General features: G+C 35.7%; 1 pseudogene; it reads right to left on the reverse strand.

Moving 5' to 3' along the window:
• Positions 1–1,537: 1,537 nt before the first annotated feature.
• Positions 1,538–13,115, reverse strand: part of LOC107666340 (glycogen synthase kinase-3 beta-like) — a 15,208-nt pseudogene continuing 3,630 nt past the window's right edge.

Raw genomic sequence — 13,115 nt, forward strand, 5'->3', positions numbered from 1 at the left:
ACAAAGCAGCCCATTTACTTCAGAGACCGTCCTTTTCATGAAAAACAGAGCATATGAGCATGGCTTCCAGTGCACCTTTGCAAAAATGTGCTCAAACGGCCAGGTAGAGAACAAAGCATGACCCTGTTGGACATGCACCTCAAGTTTTATTCAAAAATGTAAACCTTTTCTTCACAAATCAAGTGCTGAGCTTATGAACTGACATACAGTACGCTAAACAAGGGTTGCTATTTCACACAAAAAGTGAAACTTTCAGCCCCAACATTACAATGCATAACATTAAATACTGTAAATGACAAACAAAACGGACGCCGAGCTCTTCAGACAGCCCAAGAGAGATGAAGGGAGAGAAAGACATCAACGAAAACACAAAAGTGGTACAGTGTCCATATTTACATCTTACACAGGGCTTAAAAACCGAAGTATATTTACATACAGGTGGGTGAGAAACCTGGTGAAACCACGCCCACTGAACAACATGAAAAGACTAATGAAAAAGAACAGGAGAATAGCATGAGCGTCACAGAAGGTTGGAAGAAGGGCCCTCGAGGGCCTCAGTAGCAGTGGCGGCTCGTCAGGGGAGGCACAGCTTCCCCATAATTTTGAGGTGAAAATGGGAGGAGGACGATTTAATGTTAATAAAATTCACAATTCATTTCAGTTCATGTCTCAGAATGTGTATTTTTTTATTTGTAATTTCACAGTTGTAATATCATAACGTGAAAGCGCCGCTTTTCTATCGCAAATGTGCCGAATCTGCTGATGTAATTACAACCGCTAATGTTAGAGAAGGGGAGGGGGAGGCCGAGCGAGCGCTGAACTCTCGTGCCTCCGTTGGTAAAAAAAAATTAGCCAATCACCATCGAGTGTTCACTTTCAGCGCTGAGGAGTGTTGAGAAAAGAACCCTCGCAAGGGAGGCTAGCCTCCCTTCTGATATCAACCAATCATCACAGAGACGTATGTTACGTGATATTAGTTTGAACGTCTGCCGCTGCGCTGATAATGTACCTAGTAGTTATGATAAGTAGCGATATTGAATATTTGATTGCCAACAGATTTACCAAGCTGTCATTCAAACAGTATATTTACAAATTTAGGGAAAACAGCCTAAGCTGGATATAGGCTACAGCAGTCGCTTAATTAAATGGCGCAACAGCCAGCTCTCTTTTAACACAGACTTTAAGGAAGGGATGGATGTTTGCTTCAAGTGATAGGCCAGGTAAGTGAAATTATATTATCTTGTATGTATGTCGTTTTCTTTACGTTTTCTGACTAAAAGCAACCAAAAAGCCATTTTAAAGTGGTTAAGCAGATAATATAATAATAATAATCGGCAGGGATCCCAGACCAATACAATTAGTGTGCCTCCTCTATTTTAAAACCCACGAACCGCCACTGCTCAGTAGAGGGTTTATTGAGAGGCTAACAGATATGTTCTCAAGAAAAACTAAAGACATCAGTCATTTTGGACAGTTGACAGAACATTTGACGTTACAATTTTCAACTCGTGTGCAGATTCACAAACACATTCTAGAACTGTTCTACCACAAATCCTTAGAAGTAGCTTAATTTACTGTAAAAATGGCATAGACTGAAATGCTAAAACTGAAAGAAAGCGTACTGAAACACTGAATTATGACGCATGGTTCAGTCTTCAGACCTGACGTCATCTAAAAATGACTCTGAACGAATAAAGACTTTGTAATCTCACAAGCATAAATTAAGCCTAGACCCAGAGCATCATTAACAGTTAATGATAATTAAATGCCTGGGAATATAAAGTCACTTCAGTTCAGTACAACAATATTAATAGGCTATTATCTTGCATACCTCTTTCTTTCCTTTCCTTATGGTCAACAAGAGCATTAAACCTTTTCCCAACTAGCTTTTCTTCACTGTGCATTTGCTCCACAGGGAAACAACCGCAGATGCTTTCTCAAAAGTCCATTCAATTCATCATCTTAAAATAATAAATATATTTACTGGAAGGTAAAAGCAAGATATTATTCTCGTTTTTTAAAATACAATAACAGTATAAAACCACCACATTTAGTCTCGCATCTTTTCCTTGACATTTACAACAAGATACACCATTTACCGTGACTGCTTGTTCCCTGCTAAATGTATTTTACCTCAGATAGGGATATTGAGAGGGATGAGAGTGTTACTCCTAAACAAATCAAGGGAAAACATCCACTGATAACTTTGATTTAAATAAATTAAGATAAAAATTAGACAGAGGACCCGCCCCTAGCCACTGAACCAATCATAATTGACCTCCAAAACACGCGTGGTGTTGCATTATGGGTGTGCGTGAGCTTTACTACGGGCGTAGGCAGCAATTCGGAGCACTCTCGAGATTGACTACCACTATTAACTGAAGCAAATATTAGCAGTGTAACTTTTTGCTGTTGTTTGTTGCATGGCAGCGTGTGTGTGTGTCCAGTATGTTTCTCAGTAGACTGCAAGTTTGTTCAACAGTCAGCAAACATCGGGTTTCCCGGACCGCTGTGCAGTAACTGGTAATTCTGCAACGCATGACACCTGAATCAGTCGGTAAATGTGTAAATTAGAGCTATAGGGAGGAGAAGCCGTGTATGAGGTAAAGAGCGTGTAAGACTGAGTGTGTGTTTGTCAGAGGGAGAGATGTGCGCTGAGGTGGCTCAGATGCTGTGGTGTGTAAGCTTGTTTTTTCTCAGCCTCAGGTGCTGTTGGTCAGAGTAGATCCGGGCTGTACAGAACCGTCAGAGCCATCTGGCAGAGAAGAGAGAGAGAGGACCAAATAAAAAGAAGACATTGAAAAATGCAAACACAAGGCATAAACACAAAATATGTTGCATATGTTACTGTCTTTAAAAGTTTGAGGGCAGTACTTTTTTTTTTTTTTTTTTAAATAAATTGTTTTCAGCAAGGATGCATTAAATTGATCAAAAGTGACAGTAAAAACATTTATAATGTTACAAAGAGTACTATCTCAAATAAATGCTGTTCATTTGAACTTTCTATTCATCAGAGAATCCTGAAAAAAAAAAAATGTATCACAGTTCCAAAAAATATTAAGCACCACACTTTATAACAATAAAACGTTTTGTTTTTTTTTGAGCAGCAAATCAGCATATTAGAATGATTTCTGAAAGGTCATGTGAAACTGAAGACTGGAGTAATGATGCTGAAAATTCAGTTGTGCACTGCAGGAATAAATTACATTTTAAAATACATTAAAATAGAAAACTGTTATTTTAAATTGTAATAATATATTAATATATTGCAGTTTTTAATGTATTTTGGGCTACATTAATGCAGCCTTGGTGAGCATCAGAGACTTTTTTTCCAAAAAAGAAAATAAAAAAAGAAAATCTTTAAAAGAATGGTAGTTTAACAGCAGTTAAATTAATACCCAGGTAGGGCGTTACCACATCAGAAAAGTAATTTCAGAAGCAGGGAAAGTTATTGTCTATGAAAGATAATGAAAGGAAGCATTTTCCTCATTAGAATAAACGCACTGAATAATTATGCACTATAAAAAACAGGAAGGCTTTATTAACATTAAGTTAATAAGGTGAGCTTTGATTTAATGTTGTCTTAACCCAATCCACTCCCAGAGCATCAGTGAGAAGGATCACAGCATTACCATTGGATGAAGCTACGGTCTGTGCGCGGGCATGAGGTGGAATGAGAGTGGAATTGAGCTGTGGCTGAATCATCAGCTCTGAAATAAAGAGAAGCACACTCTGTTGACAGACCTCCAAGTAGAACTAAGTAGAAATTTTAAGAGCAGAAACGTTTCACACAAGCTATCTCTGGGTTGAATGGTAAAAATAAAATAAATAAAATGGGCAAGCACTGCATCAACAAGCAATAAAAAAGAAAATAAAAACAATTTTTTGGGAGGGTCTGAGCAAACTGCTGCTAGTCTCCTCTCAATCGCTTCTGTAGTATTTCATTTTCTTCCCTGAAGTTCAATTATGTCAGTCAAGGGTTCTAGCATCAAACATAGTTGTAATTTAGTATTACATGACCATTTGCTGCCCTCTCTCTCTAACCCTCAGAATTAAAGGAATGGTTCATCCATAAATGAAAATTCTGTCATAATTTATGCACACTCATGCCTTTCCAAATTTGTATTATTTTATTTCTTCTGCAGATCACAAAAAGAGATTTGTACTGGCCGCGCAATTAATTTCCATGGGGAGTTAAGCTTTCAAGCTTCAAAAAGGATGTAAAAGTATCAAAATTATTATAAAGTATCCCAAAGGACTCCCTCTGAAGTCTTTTGAAAATTGAAATTGAAATCATTATTCTTGTGCTGTACAAAAGAGCATCATGTATGTCATCAGGCACACAAACATGATGGTCAGTGAGTATTTAATGACAGATGACTTATCTTTTAAATACACCACCTTTAAAAGTTTGGGGTCACCCAACAGTAATATTGTGAAATATTACAATTACAATTATAACTTTATTTTTGAACTTAATTTGAATATATATTAAAATGTAATGAATTCCCATGATGCAAAGCTGAATTTTCAGCACCATTACTTCCGTCTTCAGTGTCACGTGATCCTTCAGAAAGCATTCTAATATGCTGATTTGCTGCTCAAGAGACATTTTTTATTAGTATGAATATTGAAAACAGTTGTGCTGCTTAATATTTTTTGTACAAACCATGATATTTTTCAGGATTTTACAAATAAAAAGTTCAAAAGAATAGCATTTATTTGAAACGGAAATCTTTTTGTAACATTACAAATGTCTTTACTGTCACTTTTAGACCCCAAACTTATGAATGGTAGTGTATGTAAATAATTGGCTAACCTCTACGGACTGCTTTGTATACTGTCATTCATCATGGCAGGCGTGGATGTGAAACATAAATGTGGGTAGTTTTATCTTACTGTGTGACTGCTTCAGCTCTGAACAAGCTGTTCCTGCAGAGTAGTTTTAATAAATATCCTTGTTCTGAGACGGAATAACATCAGGCTAAAACTGACACTAATCCTACAGAAATCGGTTTTGTTGAGATGACATCTGGATGCAATCAGTGAGAAGTTTGTCGCAAAGGATACGCATGAAAGGCTCCTGTGACTCACCTGTCGTGGTGAAGTTGAAAAGCGGAGGCAGCTCTCGACCGCTGGGCAGACGGGTGCCAGGTTGGCGCAGCTCGTCAAAGAAGGCATGAGCGCAAGCCTGGAGCGGAGATAGCCGTGTCACTGGCGTGTACTCTAACAGCCGAGAGCACAGGGCGATTGCCTCAGGCGGAGTTCTTGGTTTAAACACCTGTGGAGGAATGACATAATGCTGTCACTTTACTGCAGGGAATTTGTGTTGTCTGGACACAATCCTTCTTAGTGTTTGATCGTCCCTATCATTCACTTTCAGTTTTTGTCACTATTCTTCTTCTCTGATGACGTCTTGCCATGTTTTGTGTATATAGTCATAATAATCATAAAGCCTGTTGTTCTTAAAACACCAAACAATTGGGCTTTTAAGGTTTAAGTTGCTCCTGCAAAACAAACTTCCATGATTTGCCCTTTTTGGAAGTTTGACAAGTCACCCATTTCACCCATTGCTTGTACTAAACTTTAGACTACACTGATTTATAAACTACAGAATATAGACAGTGAAAAGATAAATAAAAGGTAATTGCTGAATTTGGTAAACTTAAGTATAAAACCTTTGTAAGATATTCAATCTGTTACCTTTCATGTCGGTCAGATGGTTTCTTTTGGTCTCTTGGACAGAACAAGCAGTAAACTTGCAGACTGTCAAAAGTCGTTACTTGAGAATATTTATAAGCCAGTTTTGTAACACTGCTAACCGATACCGCCTGGCTTTGGCTGTAGATGGGAGTCAGATATTTGTGAGGGATTTTACCTTGGTCCATGGATGTGCTTTGATCTGTGGGAATTTGAACTCTGTGTAGTTCGGGTTCATTTCACGGATCTGTTCTCTTGTGGGTGTTCCAAGTACCTAAACACAGACAGAAACGACCGTAAAGAATAATGGGTTAAAGTAAAAAAAAAAAAAACAAAGACTTTCAAGGACTTTTTAAAGCACCATTTATTTTATATCAAGCACCTATCAAATTCACACCCCAGCATACGTAGCATCATGAAAGACCTCTTACAGTTCTTAACATTTCACTTACACTTAACATTTACATAAAAAATTTCAGAGTAATGAGGTTTTGAATGTGTAGTTTTCATAAATTTAGACCATTTTGAGAAGTCGTGTTCAAAAGAATTTAATTAAATCCATTGAAGTCAATGGAGTTCACACTGGTAATATTCAAATACAATTTCTCAAATATTGATAAAAATATATATTCTTGCATCAAACTGGCTGCACAATGAATCTCTTATTTACACCGTCTACACTTTGTTTGTTATAACGAGAGGATTCGTGAGTTTGCAGAACTCAGCACTGAACAAAACTTAGATGTTTGAGCAGTGAGTGTATTCTGATTTACGTTGTGTTCAAGGAATCAACAGATGTCTGTTGATATATTACTATTAGTATGTATATTACTATATTAGCATGTCTGTGATACATTACTCAATGCTGCAAAAACACGTTGTAAGTAAGTTAGAAACCTTTGAAGCTCCCCTGAGCGCAAACACAAATATGCTGATCGGGTCAGTCGCATTGGTGCTCCTAAATATTTTTTCATAGTCGCAAGCAGTAGTTTTCAGTCGCAAATGCACTGCTTCTCACGCAGGGCTGCGCATCAGCTCACATGCTACGTTTTTTTCTCGCGCTACCCCATCTCCACCCCCAATCATTAGCGCTGTTTCATTTTGTCTTGGACAGCGCATATAGGACAATTTTTTGAAATAGCACCATTCTACTAAATAAAATGTATTTCAAATTTAATTCAAGCACTTTCAAGGACCTATATTTGTTGTCAAGTACTTTCCAGGCCTTGAATCCATGTGTCTGATATTCAAGTACTTTCAAGTACTTTCAAGAAGCGTGGGAACCCTGTTAAATGGAGCACTGAAATTGAAACATTACGACTGATAAAAAAAAACAAAAAAACACTAGCATTCAAGGATTTTTTGTTTTTGAAAGAAGTCTCTTATGCTCACCAAGGCTGCATTTATTTGATAAAAAATACAACAAAAAATAAACAGTAATATTGTAAAATATTATTACAATTTAAAATAACTGTTTTCTATTTTAATATATTTTAAAATGTAATTTATTCTTGTAATGCAAAGCTGAATTTTCAAGCTGAAAATCATTCTAATATGCTGATTTGTTGCTCAAGAAACACATCTTATTATCAATGTTGAAAACATTTGTGCTGCTTTATATTATACACCTAAGAGAAAACAAGAAGACAAGCATAAATATCTTTATATTAAAGAAAAGACAATATCTTAATCAGCTTCCATTTTTATATTAATAAAGACTGATTAATGAAATTAATTTATTATTCATTAATATGTACATTATACATATCATTATTCAGTAATTCAGTAATATTCACATTAACCCATTCTGGCAAGATAATTAAAATATACATCTAAAAGAAAGTAATAATATACATAAATAAACAAATTCTAACGATGTTTTTATCAAATAAAAAAGCTGAATTTTCAAGCTGAAAATCATTCTAATATGCTGATTTGTTGCTCAAGAAACACATCTTATTATCAATGTTGAAAACATTTGTGCTGCTTTATATTTTTGTGGAGCCTGTGATGCAATTATTTTTAGGATGTATTAGTAAGTAGAAAGAACAGCATTAATTTTTTTTTAAATCTTGCTGACCTCAAACTTTTGAACAGTAGCCTAAAGGCTCAATACAAGTTTGATGCTGATTACTGAAGAAATTAAATTAAATTAAGCCTTTGATGCCATTATAAATCATCTTGCCTAACAGTGTGGAACTGAATCTAAAAATACAGCTTAAAAGTAAAGGGTTAGTTTTACCTTTATGATCTCCACTAGCTGGTCCACACCACTGTCTCCAGGGAAGATGGGCTGCCCCAGAAGCAGTTCGGCCAACACACATCCAGCCGACCAGATGTCAATGTTAGAGGTGTAGTCTGTCGCACCAAAGATGAGCTCAGGGGCGCGATAGTATCGTGAGCAGATATAAGAGACGTTGGGCTCACCCCTCACCAGCTGCTTGGCACTGAGAGAGACAGATTTGAATTACAAGAAAAACTTTAATCAGACAGTCGGTATGAAAAAAATGACAGATTTATACTTCCTCAATAAAACAATCACTTCATAAAGCTCAACACCATAAAATCTCCCTCCATCCCAGTACAAAAGAGAGTATTTCACCACTATAGTTCAAAAGTTTCTGTATTGAATGTTTTGGAATTTTTAAAAACAAAGCGAGTAAAAATGAATGGACTAAAACGTGTCTGAATGACAGAACTGCAGGGAAAACAGCTCCCAAATTCAATACAGCTGTTTCACTTTCAAACAGAGCGATTATTCCATTCTGATGAGCATCTCTCCACTCAGCCAAATAACTATTTTCAAGCTTTTGAGTTGCCAAATTGTCCACTTTTTACAGACATAAAAAGCAGTGTTCATGTTCCCTCAAAAGAAAACCTAACGGCCTGAATGCCATCAAGTGCCTTACACAATCACAAATTAAATACTTGAAATTGCAATAAATGAAACAAATGTGGTCTGGATTACAGTGTTCAACATGTCTGCCTATCATCCTACGGTTCAAGTGGTTCTCATAAAAACGGCTCTGAAAAAAGACTGTTTTTAATGGGAATCCATCGGAAAAAAAGCAGCCAGAGTTTGGCCTGGAGGACAAAGGTTCACATCAAAGAGACAATCTGATCGACACCATCAATATCTGGATACATACTGCTTTTGTAAATGAACCGTGGACAAGAACAATGGCATTTGCTAACATATTTAACAATGCACTATCAAAAACAAACATGACTTACAAAGACCGGAGGCAGGGCGAGTTAATGCATCACCAATACACATCAAATCTACACACCAACTAAGGCCCACACTTACAAAGAGGTGCACTCTCAAAATATAATGACTATTATAGTGTAACACCCATTAAAACTGAACATAATGTTCACTGGCGGGCAGGAGGACACATTTGAGAAGCCATCAGATCCACCCGCTCGCTCTCTCTCAAACAGCACTGACCTGCCAAAGTCACAGAGCTTGAGAACAGCTGTTTCTGGGTCCACCAGAAGGTTCTGTGGTTTGATGTCTCTGTGACACACGCCCTGGGAATGGATGTAGGCCAAACTGCGGAAAAGCTGATACACATACACCTAAGAGAAAACAAGAAGACAAGCATAAATATCTTTATATTAAAAAAAAGGCAATATCTTAATCAGCTTCCATTTTTATATTAATAAAGACTGATTAATGAAATTAATTTATTATTCATTAATATGTACATTATACATATCATTATTCAGTAATTCAGTAATATTCACATTAACCCATTCTGGCAAGATAATTAAAATATACATCTAAAAGAAAGTAATAATATACATAAATAAACAAATTCTAACGATGTGACTCATTTCAAAGTGAATCAGAATATTAAGCAGGAAATAATGTACGGTGGGCCGTGGGACTAGGGATATGCCGGTATCAAATTTTCATGTTGCGATTAATTGCTAATGCTTTTATCACGGTATGCGGTATTATCACGGTATTGAAATTTAGTTTTAAAAAAGTGCTGTCATAATACAGTATAACAGGTTTAATAACTTTTTTCTTATAACAAAAATAACTGAACATTTAAATGCAATAAAGCAATACAGAAAAATGTATAAAGCTAAAAGTTTTACACAGATTAAAGTGCAAAAGAACTATAAAGGCCAATAGGTATCCCTTTACAATAAGACCTCATTAGTTAACCTTAGTTAATGCATTAACATTCACAATGAGCAATAGCTACATTTGCTACAGAAGTTATTAATTATTAGTTATTAAGTCTTAGTTCATGTTAGCTCATTAAATAACACAGTTGCAACTTTCAATTTTAACAACATGTTATTAAATATTGGAATACCTAAGATTAATTAATGTTCAGAAGAATTTTTCATTGGCAGTTTATGTTAACTAATGAATTAACTAATGTTAACTAATGAAGCCCTAATGTAAAGTGTGACCGAACAATAAAGAATCAAAACACTTTCAAACAATATCTAGGGCATGTTGTAGTCCAGATTAAAATGTAAAAAAAGTTTGAAAATAAATAGCCTATTAAGTCTAAATATTTAAGTATTTGGCACTGTGATGAACATCACAACAAATACACAAATCTGAATGGCTGTTTAAATAATTTAAACACGATTCAGAAACAGAAAGTAGAGCAGCTGCTTTGTTTACAGGGTTTCCGGGGTTATTATTATTATTATTATTATTTCTGCAGTTTAGCGCCATCTGCTTTCATCCAGAGCGTCTCTCACATGTTCCGCCATGTGCTTCTCGTCTGTGCTTATTTACATCAGAGTGTGCAGCGTCTTTCACGCAGCATACAGCGGTGTTGTGCATTTTGACCAGTTGATGGGAAAAGTATTCTTAAAATGCATTCAAAATTCTGAATAACTTGTAATATATAATTATTCACGGTATTTAGAAGAGCCCACGATAACAATATCGTGCATATTCATTACCGTGACATATCGCATTACCGAATACCGGCACAAGTCTACGTGGGACTTTATTTTATCCATCATGACTTGACTGGATTGTGAAACATAGGCTGTAATATTTTTATCTAATATTTATTTCCTGTCCATATGGCTTTGGTTATGTCAGCAAAAAGAAATGTTTTCTCAGAGGTGTGAAAAGTTATTATTAAAGCAATAAGACTTGAGAGGCTGTGTGTCAGTGATTTCCCCACAGTGGCATAATAAAAGAAATATAATAAAAAAGTAGACAAAAAGTTAAATGTATTAATCATGATCAGATTAATTCTTCTGCCAACTAATATATTTCTAACTGTAGTAATATTAGCCTAACTGGAAGCTGCTTGTGTTTGCATATCTATCCACATATTGTAAATATAGTTCATCAACAGCATTGTGCATAATAAGACCCAAAAAATTTATAGAGAATAAAAATGGTAAGTTTTGATTTGTGTTGCCTTGTCGAAATGTCAAGAATTTAAGTATGTTTGTTCAGTCAACTTTACCTTCACAAAAAAGATAGGAATAATGGTTTTAGCTTTGCTGAATTGTCGTGCCACCCTGTAGACGGTCTCAGGCACGTAGTCCAGGACCAGATTGAGGTAAACCTCATCCTTCTGTGGAAAAAAGACACATTAGCCTCTGTACATTATGACAAACAATAACCTGCCAAAAATACACTACGTGACCAGAACTATGAAGGAAAATCCTTGTATCCCTATTTCAACATTCAACCAAAATACTTCCCAGAAGTGTGGAAGCTGTTATAGCGGGACCAACTTATTATTAATGCCCATACATTCAACAAGCACATACTTCTGTCCATAGAACAGGCTATCAGAATGGAAAGAGTCACCATTATTGTTTTAACTATAACAATCTGAACCTAATTCAACAGATATTCTCATGACATACATGACTGTTCAAAAGTTGTTTTTGAAAGAAGTCTCTTATGCTCAACAAGGCTGCAATTATTTGATAAAAGAAATACTGTAAAAACCCCCAAAAAATCTGAAATATTATTACAATTTAAAATAAACGTTTTCTATTTATACATTTTAAAAATGCTATTTATTTTTATGGGAACCAGGATTCTTTTTTCAAGATTCTTTGATGAATAGACAGTTCAAAAGCACAGCATTTATTTGAAATAGAAATCTTTTGAACAATTATTAATGCCTTTATTGTCACTTTTGATCATTTCAAAGCATCCTTGCTGAAAAATAAATAAAAATAAAAATTATTTAACAAAAAATATAATAATAATTAATGACCCCAAACCTTTGAACAGTAGTGTACATACTGATTTCACTTCATAATATAGATCTTTGCAACAAATGTCACAGTTCTTTTACCTTCTCTCCACTGCAATAGAAGAAATAGCGCAGCCTCACTATATTGCAGTGGTCCAATTTTCTCATGATCTGAAGTTCTCGATTCTTCATGAACAGAGAAGAAAGACTGTTAGCATCTCTCAGGGATAAGAGACGTCACAATATTTACAAGCAAGTAGTCACGACAGTACAATTCCCCTACAACAGCCTGGGTTTAAGTGCCTCATTCAAGGGCACAGTGTTTGCTTTGGTAGTGGACAGCACATGTGGGTCATGGTGGAAACAGTTAGCGGTGTAAGGCTGAAATAGATGGTGGTGATGGTCGTATAACATACTGGTGAAATATTCAAATCAGAATACTGAGACTGAGAAGGTCTCTTAACCCAAGACTGCTCCCAATTAGTATAAAGCCGGTCGCTCTGAACAAAAAGCATCTGTTGACTGTCAGGTAACATACAAAGAATTGGACACTTATAGTTTGAGTAATACATTGTTGTAATCTTTACATCTACAACTAGTGGATCACAATGAGTGTTAAGTTAGTATTATTTATAAACTAGTATTAATTAACAATTTCGTAACTAGTATTTATTAACATTTTTTAATTTGCTTTTATTTTTCTGTTTTCATTTTAATTTTAGTTTAAAGGAACACGCCACTATTTTTGAAAATAGGCTCATTTTCCAACTCCCCTAGAGTTAAACAGTTGAGTTTTACCGTTTTCGAATCCATTCAGCCGATCTCCGGGTCTGGCGGTAGCACTTTTAGCTGTAGCTTAGCATAGATCATTGAATCTGATTAGACCGTTAGCATCTCACTCAAAAATGACCAAAGAGTTTCTATATTTTTCCTATTTAAAACCTGACTCTTCTGTAGTTACATCGTGTACTAAGACCGACGGAAAATGAAAAGTTGCGATTTCTAGGCCGATATGGAAATATATGAAATATATATATGCAACTACACAAACTTAGTGCCAGTCACGTTGGAAGTTACCTAGCTAGGGACCATTTTCAGGCGCTGCGTAATATCATTGCGCCTGCTGCACCCATGGTACGGCAGCAAAGTTCCTTGATTATTACGCCGGAATGAGAGTATAGTTCCTAGCCATATCGGCCTAGAAAA

Source organism: Sinocyclocheilus anshuiensis, unplaced genomic scaffold (assembly GCF_001515605.1).
Source record: "Sinocyclocheilus anshuiensis isolate Anshui unplaced genomic scaffold, SAMN03320099.WGS_v1.1 scaffold868, whole genome shotgun sequence".
In the NCBI taxonomy this organism is placed as follows: domain Eukaryota; kingdom Metazoa; phylum Chordata; class Actinopteri; order Cypriniformes; family Cyprinidae; genus Sinocyclocheilus; species Sinocyclocheilus anshuiensis.